Source organism: Mustelus asterias, chromosome 19, assembly GCF_964213995.1.
Source record: "Mustelus asterias chromosome 19, sMusAst1.hap1.1, whole genome shotgun sequence".
Classification (NCBI taxonomy): domain Eukaryota; kingdom Metazoa; phylum Chordata; class Chondrichthyes; order Carcharhiniformes; family Triakidae; genus Mustelus; species Mustelus asterias.
In genome coordinates, this window is record NC_135819.1 from 2,872,362 (window position 1) to 2,883,739 (window position 11,378).

Genomic DNA, 11,378 nt, shown 5'->3' on the forward strand with positions numbered 1-11,378 from the left:
GAGTCACTGGACAATCTATCAACACAGACTGGAATGTAAGATTGGAAAGCGAAGTCACTTTTTCACATTACTGGGGCTACATTTGTCCTCTTACTTTTTACCCCAAACCACCCCCCCACCCCACCCCCCCCCCCAGCTCCCACACCTTATCTGTGAGGAGGTGTCTGCATAGAGTGAAATGAGTTTTGATTATGATATGTTGCTTTTTAGTGTCCAAACGATTGTAGTCCACAAGAATCTCACCCCGATCGACAGTATCTTTCAGTATCACTGCCTGGTGGAAGGCGGGATTGGGCCCCATTGTATAATTCAAATCCCATTTTATTTTGTGGGATTTTGGGAAACCGCGCTCTGGGGTCCTATCCCAATCCTTTCCTTAAAGATCAAAAGGGGAGAGGCGTTAAATTTGTGTCCTTCTGACTGGCGTGGTTTGAGTAGTCTCTCTTGGGGGGGGGGCTGGTGGGGGGTTATGTACTGGAAGGGTTCACTCGTAATGCCAATATGGACGTAGGAGGGAAATCAAACTGATTCAAGGATATAAGACTTGGTTTGATGTGGAGATGCCGGCGTTGGACTGGGGTGAGGCACAGTAAGAAGTCTCACAACACCAGGTTAAAGTCCAACAGGTTTATTTGGAATCACAAGCTTTCGGAGCCCTGCTCCTTCATCAGGTGAGGGAGGGGTGGGCTGGCCCGAGGGGGGAGAGGGGGGGGGGGGGGGGGGGCGCTCCGAAAGCTCGTGATTCCAACTAAACCTGTGGGACTTTAACCTGATGTTGTGAGACTTTATCAGGCTCGGTTGGCTGGGAGTTGGTGATCCTTCACAATCGGGGCCACTGAGCCTGCAAACTCCAGGGGTGCCACCAGGAGGCGGTCTGATGGAGCTGCAGTGACAAGTATGTTAATATATAAAGACAGGGCAAATGGCGGCAAACAGTTCAATTCCCCCCCCCCCCTCACTGTTGGTATCGTTGCCCCACCCCTTCAGTGTTGCTATCGTTGCCCCCCCCCTCGCTGTTGGTATCATTGCCCCCCCTCCCTCTCGCTGTTGGTATCGTCCCCCCCCTTTCTGATGGTATCGTTGCTCACCCCCCCTCGCTGTTGGTATCACTGCCCCCACCCCCCCCCCCCCCTCGCTGTTGGTATCACTGCCCGCCCCCCCCCATCCCCCTGCCGCCGCCCAGTTAATGAACCAGTCTCCACACTGCCACTGCAGCTCCTGATTCCAATCCTAGAGGGGTGACATCTTGAATGCAAAGAACACAACTCTTCAATTGTTTTCCTCCGCACTCCAACCCCATGGAGGTTGGGGGAGGGGTAGTTGGTGGTAGCCGGGCGGATGGGGAAGAATATTCAAGCTCCTACCTTGGCACGGTGGCACAGTGGGTTAGCACTGCTGCCTCACAGCGCCAGGGACCCGGGTTCAATTCCCAGCTTGGGTCACTGTCTGTGCGGAGTCTGCACATTCTCCCCATGTCTGCGTGGGTTTCCTCCGGGTGCTCCGGTTTCCTCCCACAGTCCAAAGATGTGCCGTTCAGGTTGATTGGCCGTGCTAAATTGACCCTAGTGTCAGGGGGATTAGCAGGGTAAATATGTGTGGTTAAGGGGATAGGGCCTGGGTGGGATTGTTGTCGGTGCAGGCTCGATGGGCTGAATGGTCTCCTTCTGCACTGTAGGGATTCTATGATTCTAAGAATGCTATGAACAGGAAAAGTGACTGTGGTTCTACCCCCCCTCTCTCTCTCTCTCTCTCTCCCACTTTCTCGAATACAGCTAATTATTTTGAATTTCTCACTGATCCGTCGCCACTGGCTTGCGACACTGTCAGGTTATGAAGGCATTTGATTAAACTATAACATCGATTTGGTGAACTTGGCAAACCAAAATTTGGTGCCAATTTAATTGTGTTGTACTATCGGGACTGGGAGTTCAATCGGGACTTCCTCTCAGTCACAGGATGGGGTTGTGGGGGCTGCTTTACCATTCTGAGCTGATTGCTATGGATTTCTGGGAATCACTAATTTAGAGATGTATTGTCAGAAACAAAAGTTCTCGTTAACGCTGAATGGTTTCAACGCCCCGGGAAGGGATGCTCCAATCTTCAGCCTGCTTCACGATAAAGTATCATAATAATTTTTATTATTCTTCATTGCTTCCCAAATCCCGGGGATGGAATTCCATTAGCTGCCATTCTGCCCTGAGCCAGCTAACTGTTATCCGTGTAGAAGCCCAGCGCGTTGAGGCGCTTTCTGACTGCGGGAGAGATTCCAGGAGGAGTGTAAATGCCCTCAGCCAATGTGGTAAGAGCATAGGGTTGTAGGTAGCACATGGGAGTTGACTGTGTATGGTCATCTCCTCTCTCTCCCCCCCCCTGCCCCCCTGGAACTGACCAGTTCTGGGAAGTACAGGTGTACGGCCTTAAGACCAGAGGACACGGGAGCAGAATTAGGCCACTCGGCCCATTTGAGTCTGCTCCGCCATTCAGTCATGGCTGATAAGTTTCTCAACCCCATTCTCCTGCCTTTCCCCGTAGCATAACCTTTGATCCCCTCACCAATCGAGAACCTATCCATCTCTGTCTTAAAGACACTCAATGACCTGGTCTCCACAGCCTTCTGCGGCAATGAATTCCATTGATTCATCACCCTCTGGCTGAAGAAATTCCTCCTCATCTCGGTTCTGATAGGTCATCCCTTTACTCGGATCCCAGTCTCTCCTACTGATGGCAGTTTCATTGGAACTTGAAAGGCAGAGAGAGAGGGGGGGGGGGGGGGGGGGGGTGCAAGAGCTGAGACCAAGGCTCAGCCCCAACACGGTCGGATTAAATTCAGGTGAAAGTTGAACTGAGTTACTTTTCCAGCTCTACATTTCCTCACCGGATGAGGAATCCCGTCTCCCAAGTAGTGTGGGCCCCGGCAAACACGTGAGGTATCGGCCACAACTGACCCAACTCCCAACTCTCTCGGTCTGAGTGCAGAACCTCTCACAATATGCTCAACAGCTGAGATTATAACAGAATGTGTGGATGAAGCCTCGAAAAATAACACACTAACAAGTACCAGAGGATATTTACTTAAAAAGCTTTAGTTTGGCATTGTGATGTAAACTGATAAAAGATTGCACTGTTTCTGGTAGAATGCCTCAGCACAACACACACTGCCCGCACACACACGTGTGTGTGTGTATTTTATATATGTACTTTATATATCCCACCTATTTGCATCATACACATCTAGGTGTTCGACTGGGACTGTGACAGAATAGCAATCCAGATGTGCGGCACAGTGGTTAGCACCGCTGCCTCACAGCGCCAGGGACCCGGGTTCAACTCTGGCCTCTGGTCACTGCCATTGTGGAGTTTACTCCCTGTGTCTGCGTGGGTTTCCTCATCATGATGTGGAGATGCCGGCGTTGGACTGGGGTAAACACAGTAAGGAGTCTAACAACACCAGGTTAAAGTCCAACAGGTTTATTTGGTAGCAAAAGCCACAAGCTTTCGAAGCGCTGCTCCTTCGTCAGAACTCCCACTCACCTGACAAAGGAGCAGCGCTCTGAAAGGTAGTGGCGTTTGCCAACAAATAAACCTGTTGGACTTTAACCTGGTGTTGTTAGACTCCTTACTGGGTTTCCTCCCACATTCCAAAGATGTGCAGGTTAGGCGGATTGGCCATGCTAAATTGCCCCTTGGTGTCCAAAGATGTGTAGGGCGGCACGGTAGCACAGTGGTTAGCACTGCTGCTTCACAGCTCCAGGGTCCCGGGTTCGGTTCCCGGCTCAGGTCACTGTCTGTGTGGAGTTTGCACATTCTCCTCGTGTCTGCGTGGGTTTTCTCCGGGTGCTCCGGTTTCCTCCTACAGTCCAAAGATGTGCGGGTTAGGTTGATTGGCCAGGTTAAAAATTGCCCCTTAGAGTCCTGAGATGCGTAGGTTAGAGGGATTAGTGGGTAAATATGTGGAGGCAGGGCCTGGGTGGGATTGTGGTCGGTGCAGACTCGATGGGCCAAATGGCCTCCTTCTGCACTGTAGGGTTTCTATGATTCTAGGTGGATTGGCCATACTAAATTGCCCCTTGGTGTCCAAAGATGTTCAGGTTAGGTGGATTGGCCATGTTAAATTGCCCCTTAGTGTCAGGGGGATTAGTGGGGTAAATACGTGGGGTGACGGGGATAGGGCCTGGGTGGGATTGTTGTCGGTGCAGGCTCGATGGGCCGAATGGCCTCCTGCACGTAGGGATCCTATGATGTTGGAGATTGCGACAGCCTGCAGCTGCATGGTTGGGCCTCTGGTTCACTGCAGTGGGGCAGAAAGGGATATGTGTTGTGTCCTCTGGAAGAAACTTGACTACAAGACGCTGGATCTGGCCCAGATTCATAAGATCAGAAGGAATGGGAGCAGGCCATTCAGCCCATCGTGCCTGCACCACCATTCAACAAGACCTCAACCAATCTGACTGTTGCCCTGACATCACTTTCCTGCCCGCTCTGGCGAAGAGTCGTACGGACTTGAAGCATCGACTCTGCTCCTCTTTCTCTCTCGTCTTGTCTCCTCCCGCTGCCCCTCTCTCTCCACAGATGCTGCCAAACCTGCTGCATTTTTCCAGCATTTTCTGTTTTTTTATGAGTTCATAACCTTTTGACTCTCTTGCCAGTCTTAATATCTGACGCAGCCTTGAATATATTCAGTGATCCAGTTTCACTGCTCGCCACGGAAGAGAATTCCAAAGACCTGACTTAAATTATCCCTCCCTCTCATCCCTGTATTAAATGGGAGATCCCTTATTTTTAAACTGCTCCAGGGTTCTAGATTCCCCCACCCATGAGAGGAAACGTCTCAGCATTTACCCTGTCCAGCCCCCTCAGAACCTTACATCCTTCACTCAGAATATCAATGAGCATCGGTCCAACCTTTCCTCAGAAGACAACCCCTTCATCCGGGAATCAGCCTGGTGAACTTTCTCTGAACTGCTTCCAATACAAGTTCCCTATGTAATGAGGGAAAAGCTGTACGCAGTACAGGAGTGGTCTCACAACGTCCTGTACCGTGGTAGCAAGGCGTCCCTAATTTTATACCCCCTCCTCATTTCAGTGAAGAAGCCAGCATTCCATTCGCATTTTCTAATCACTTAATGTTCCCGCAAGCTAACTCTCATCTGCAATGCCACCCAGATCCCACTGTACTGCAGCATTCCCAAATCTCTCTCTCTCTCACTAATTGTAGAATCTCTAAAGTGCAGAAAGTGGCCACTCGGTCCATTGAGTCTGCACCCAGGCCCTCCCCTCCACCCTAACCTTGCCTGGGAGGCTTGCATGCTTTAAAAAGTACGTGGATGAGCACTTGGCACGTCATAGCTTTCAAGGCTGGTGAATGGGATTAGGTGGGAGGTCAAGTGTTTCATAGATTAGGTGGATTGGCCATGCTAAATTGCCTCTTCAGTATCCAAAGATGTGCAAGTTAGGTGGATTGGCCTAAATTGTCCTTTAGTGTCAGGGGGACTAGCTAGGGTAAATGCAAGGGGTTATGGGGATAGGGACTAGGTGGAATTATTTGGTGCAGACTCGATGGGCCAAATGGCCTCCTGCTCTGTAGGGTTTCTATCAATGCATCACCCTAATACTTTCTAAAATTGCAGAACTATTATGGATAATCCCTCTGCGCCGATTGCGATTGTCCAGCTGAAGGAGGGAGTGGTCATGGGGGGAGGGTTGAGTGTTTTGTAGGGGACCCTCTCGGGAGTGTGGGGGTTCACAGCTTCTCGAGAGTAGCTCAGGACGATTCCTTCCTCACCCTAACTGGAATCACAGCAAAGTGAAGACAAATGAGGGGCGACCTGACCAAGTTGTACAACATTATGAGGGTCACGGACAGAGTGGATAAGGGGCACTGTTTCCCCTTAGTTGAAGGGTCAGTCCTGAGGGGTCGCAAGTTCAAGGTGAGGGGCAGGAGGTTCAGGGGGGATGTGAGGAAAGACCTTTTTACCCAGAGGGTGGTGACGTTCTGGAATGTGCTGCCTGGGAGGGTGGTCGAGGCCTCACATCCTTTAAAAAGTACCTGGATGGACACTTGGCACGTCATCACATTCAGGGCTATGGGCCAAGCGCTGATGGATGGGATTAGGTGGGAGGTCAGATGTTTCTTGCGTGTCGGCCTCTTCTATATGGGCGGGATTTGACAGCCTCGCTTGAGCGAGATCAGAAATTCCCACCCGAGGTCAACGGACATTTCCGTTGGCCGCCCATTGCCTGCTCTGATCCCATGGCGGGCGGGGCGGTAGAATTCCAGCGTATGATTCTATAATAGTAGAATGGGTCGGCCACTCAGTTGAAGCATTTCAGCCTGGAATCGACTGTTACCCCCCACCCCTCAAAGTATGTATGGAGTCTCTACCAACTCTTCAAAAGAGCATCCCACCCAGGCCCTTATCCCTGTTGCCCCACGCATTTAGCATAGCTAATTCCCCCAAACCTGCACATCTTTGGACAGTAAGGGGCAATTTATTATGACCACTCCCCCTGACTGTACCCTGACAATACGCCAAGTGGTATTGCAAGTACTGCCATGACCTATTGAATGGTGGATACCCTTTCCCCCGGCGGGTCAGGTCTAAGGCATTGATAAAGAATTTTATAGAGTTGGTGTTGCAGGAAGAGGAGCACCCTTCCCATTTCCTGATTTGACTGTTCAATAGTGAACTCAGTCGCCCGCTGCTTTTGAATCAGTCGGTAAGCATGGGTGACTTCCCCCGCCTGCTTCCCCGCTTTCAGACCTCATTTGCATTCGCTTGGCTAACCCACCACCTTGGCTGGGAGGGTGGTAACCCAGCCCAGGGACAGCACAAAGATCCAGCAAAGCTAGGCCCAAAGGATTTGTCCCTGAGCTTTCATCGTTTCCCACTTGGCAGAATTAAAGGAATTCTCTTGCTTCAAGAGGAATTCACACTAACTCTTTGTAGCTGAAATGGAAACCATCCTAAGCACTATAACTTGGGAATGGGGTTATTATATCGGTACATGAGGGAGAGGTGAGGGAACAATGGTATTGTCACTGGGCTAGTAATCCAGAGACCCAGGGTGATGCTCTGGGGACCCGAGTTCCACTCCCACCACGCCAGATGGTGGAATTTGAATTCAATAAAAGTATAATGATTATCATGAGGACATTACATTATCGATGGCCATAAACCTCCCCCCCCCCCCCCCCCCCCCCCCACTCCATCCAGTTCACTACTGATCTTTAGGGAAGAAATCTGCCGTCCTTATCTGGTCTGGCCTACATGGGACTCCAAAGCCACAGTAAGCCCAGCGAAACACTCAGATCAAACATAGAAAATAAGAGCAAGAGGAGGCCATTCTGCCCTTCATCATGATCGTGGCTGATCATCCAACTGCACGGTGGCACAGTGGTTAGCACTGCTGCCTCACAGCGCCAGGGACCCAGGTTCGATTCCCGGCCTTGGGTCACTGTCTGTGTGCAGTCTGCACCTTCTCTGTGTGCGTTTCCTCCGGGTGCTCCGGTTTCCTCCCACAGTCCGAAAGACATGCTGGTTAGAACGTTACAGCGCAGTACAGGCCCTTCGGCCCTCGATGTTGTGCCGACCAGTGAAACCAATCTAAAGCCCATCTAACCTACACCATTCCAATATCATCCATATGTTTATCCAATGACCATTTAAATGCCCTTAATGTTGGCGAGTCCACTACTGCTGCAGGCAGGGCATTCCACGCCCTTACTACTCTCTGAGTGAAGAACCTACCTCTGACATCTGTCCTATATCTATCACCCCTCAATTTAAAGCTATGTCCACTCGTGCTAGCCATCACCATCCGAGGAAAAAGGTTAGGCGCATTGGCCGTGCTAAATTCTCCCTCAGTGTACCCGAACAGGTGCCGGAGTGTGGCGACTTGGGGATTTTCATAGTAACTTCATTGCGGTGTTAATGTAAGCCTACTTGCGACACTAATAAATAAGCTTGAACTCAATAGCCTGATCCTCACTTCCCCCATATCCTTTGATCCCAAGAGCTATATCTAACTACTTGAAAACATTCAATGTTTTGGCATCAGCTGCTTGCTGTGGGCAATTGGGGATGGGCAATAAATGCTGGCCCAGTCGGCGATGCCCACATCCCATGTATAAATTTAAAACAATGCCAGGACCAATCCTCATGGGCTGAGGCGGAGGGGTGGGCTTCATGTGGACGTTGACATTGTGGACTGAATTCTGCACCAATTGCTGTATGTCTGATTTCCAACTCTGACATTGATGGTGGGCTGGGCAGGGTGTTGGTGGGGAGGGAAGGGAGGGGGCGGGGGTGTTAAGGCTGTTTAGAATTCAGTGAAGTGCCTGCTAACTCTGTACCGAATGTCTTGCACATCGGAATGTACTGTAATGTATAAAATGGAGATGATATTGATTGCTATTCATTCGTAATAAAGGGACACAGGAAGAACTGGTCTGGAGAAAGAACGTGTGCTTTTGAAACAAAACTTACCCAGCAATGGTTTGGCTACCTTAACGCCATCTGCATTATTTTGAGGTAACGTTTGCCCAGCTTCTCTACATAAAGTCAAGATGATAGATGTGTTTGTGAAACCTTCCTGCATTCAGAATGGCTGCCACTATTCCTACATTATACGAGAGTTACTATGCCTCAAAAAATAAAAGTGCATTCATTGCCTGTGATGTGCTTTTGGACATCCTGAGGTCGTCAAAGACACTATATAAATATCAGCACATGACAAGCTGTCCCTGGGGCAGCGGCACGGTGGCACAGTGGTTAGCACTGCTACCTCACAGCGCCAGGGACCCGCGTTCGATTCCCGGCTTGGGTCACTGTGCGGAGTCTGCACGTTCTCCCCGTGTCTGTGTGGGTTTCCTCCGGGCGCTCTGTGGTTTCCTCCCACAGTCCGAAAGACGTGCTGGTTAGGGTGCATAGGCCATGCTAAATTCTCCCTCAGTGTACCCGAAGAGGTGCCGGAGTGCGGCGACTGGGGGATTTTCACAGTAACTTCATTGCAGTGTTAATGTAAGCCTTACTTGTGACGCTAATAAATAAACTTTAAAAATATAGAAGCAGAAGGAGACACCCTCCAATTAAATTATGACTTTCTGTACCTTTACTCCCACTAACCCATCCTTGCTCCATATGACTTAGGACCCTTATGTAACAAAAGTCGACCAGTCTCAGCACACCCCCGCCCCCTGACTCAGCTGCTTTGTGGGGTGGGGTGGGGGGGGGGGGGGCAGTTCAGTCCCAATTTGCACTATTCTTCATGTAAAGAGGTGCTCTCTGATCCTCTCCTTGAATGGTCTGAAGAGTGTGTCTCTCCTTGTATGGTCTTCCATCAGAGGAAATAACTCCTGCATGCTCTCTACACTATCAAATCCTTTAATCATCTTCAAAGCATTAATTAGTTCCCCTTTTAATCTTAAATTCGTTTGTTAGTGTCACAAGTCGGCTTACATTAACACTGCCATGAAGTTACTGTGAAAATCCCCTAGTCGCCACACTCCGGCGCCTGTTCGGGTACACTGAGTGAGGATTTAGCACGGCCAAAGCACCTAACCAGCACGTCTTTCAGACTGTGGGTGGAAACCGGAGCACCCGGAGGAAACGCATGCAGACACGGGGAGAACATGCAGACTCTGCACAGACAGTGACCCAAGCCAGGAATCGAACCCAGGTCTCTGGCGCTGTGAGGCAGCAGTGCTAACCACTGTGCCACCGTGCCGCCCCTAATCTCCTCTATCGAAATGAATATGAACTGATTCCGTGCAACCGCTCTTTGTAATTTTGTTTGTTCGTTCACGGGATGTGGGCGTCGCTCTCCAGGACAGCATTTGTTGCCAGTTGCCCGTGAGAAGGTGGTGGTGAGTCGCCGCCATGAATCGCTGTGTTCCATCTTGCTGCGGGTGCTCCCACACTGGCGCCAGGGAGGATGTTCCAAGGTTTTGATCCAGCGACAGTGAAGGAATGGCGATTATAGTTCCGAATCTGGATGGTGTACAACTTGGAGGGGAATGTAATAAACCCCGGCATCATTTTAAGGATTGGGTCAAAACATCATGCCAGTCCGATGGACGTTTCCAGTGAGAAGTGACAGAATGGACGGGAAAAAGCCAAGACTGGGAGAAATTTGGAGGTGTGGCACTCCAATCTTTTTTTAAAATTCATTCATGGGACATGGGCATCGCTGGCTGGGCCAGCATTTATTGCCCATCTCAGAGGGCATTTAAAGGCCAATCACATTGGTGTGGGTCTGGAGTCACTTTCATTTGTGGGACATGGGTGTCACTGGCTGGGCCAGCATTTATTGCCCATCCCTAGTTGCCCGAGGGGAGTCAACCACATTGCTGTGGCTCTGGAGTCACATGTAGACCAGATCAGGTAAGGATGGCAGATTTCCTTCCCTAAAGGGACATTGGTGAACCAGATAGGGTTTTTCCCACAATGGTTACATGGTCAGCAGTAGATTCTTAAATTCCTGATTTAAAAAAAAATTGAATTCAAATTCAACCGTCTGCTGTGGCACAGTAAGAAGTCTCTCAACACCAGGTCAAAGTCCAACAGGTTTATTTGGTAGCATGAGCTTTCGGAGCGCTGCCCCTTCATCAGGTGAGTCGGGATTCGAACCCGGGTCCCCGGATTCTGGATTAATAGTCTAGCCATAATACCATTAAGCCACTGCCTCACCTAATTGTGTCGCAGTTATGTTGTCTATATCTACAATTTTTAACCTATGCTGAGTGTGCTCTTTGCTTATTTTCTCTATGTTTAATACATCCAGATAGAGAATAGCGCCTTGGGGAGAAAGATCCTGCTTTGATCCACAATGGAGTGAACCAGATGGGGTTTTCCGACAATAGTTTCATGGTCATCAATAGATTCCTAATTCCAGATTTTATTTATTGAATTCAAATTTCACCATCTGCCGTGGCGGGATTCGAACCCGGGTCCCCAGAGCACTACCTTGAGTCTCTGGATTACTAGTCCAGTGACAATACCAGTACACCACCGGGTCGCTAGTTCCACTGGCTCGGGTGGACAATAACCATTTTTGAAGTCTATTTATCAGTGTCGCAAGTAGGCTTACATTAACACTGCAATGAAGATACTGTGAAAATCCCCTAGTCGCCACACTCCAGTTCGGGTAACACTGAGGGAGCATTTAGCATGGTCAATGCACCTAACCAGGACGTCTTTTGGACTATGGGAGGAAACCGGAGCACCCAGAGGAAACCCACTCAGACACGGGGAGAACGTGCAGACTCCGCACAGACAGTGACCCAAGCCGGGAATCGAACCCGGGTCCCTGGCGCTGTGAGGCAGCAATCTAATCACAATGCTGTCCTCAAGGTTGACCCAGGAGAAATTCAGATCACA

The 11,378-nt window shown here is 50.0% G+C and overlaps 1 protein-coding gene across 2 annotated transcripts in view; it reads left to right on the top strand.

The window, feature by feature from the left end:
• Positions 1-11,378, top strand: part of cc2d1a (coiled-coil and C2 domain containing 1A) — a 493,461-nt gene that overhangs the window by 105,022 nt on the left and 377,061 nt on the right. The window contains exon 29 of one of the 2 annotated variants that reach the window (XR_013500123.1): positions 1-589. This exon is cut by the window's left edge and continues 333 nt beyond it. The gene's annotated coding sequence lies outside the window, so the exon portion shown is untranslated. Of the gene's footprint in view, positions 3,404-11,378 lie in introns of those variants that run through there. The other variant, XM_078234866.1, reaches the window with a different exon arrangement.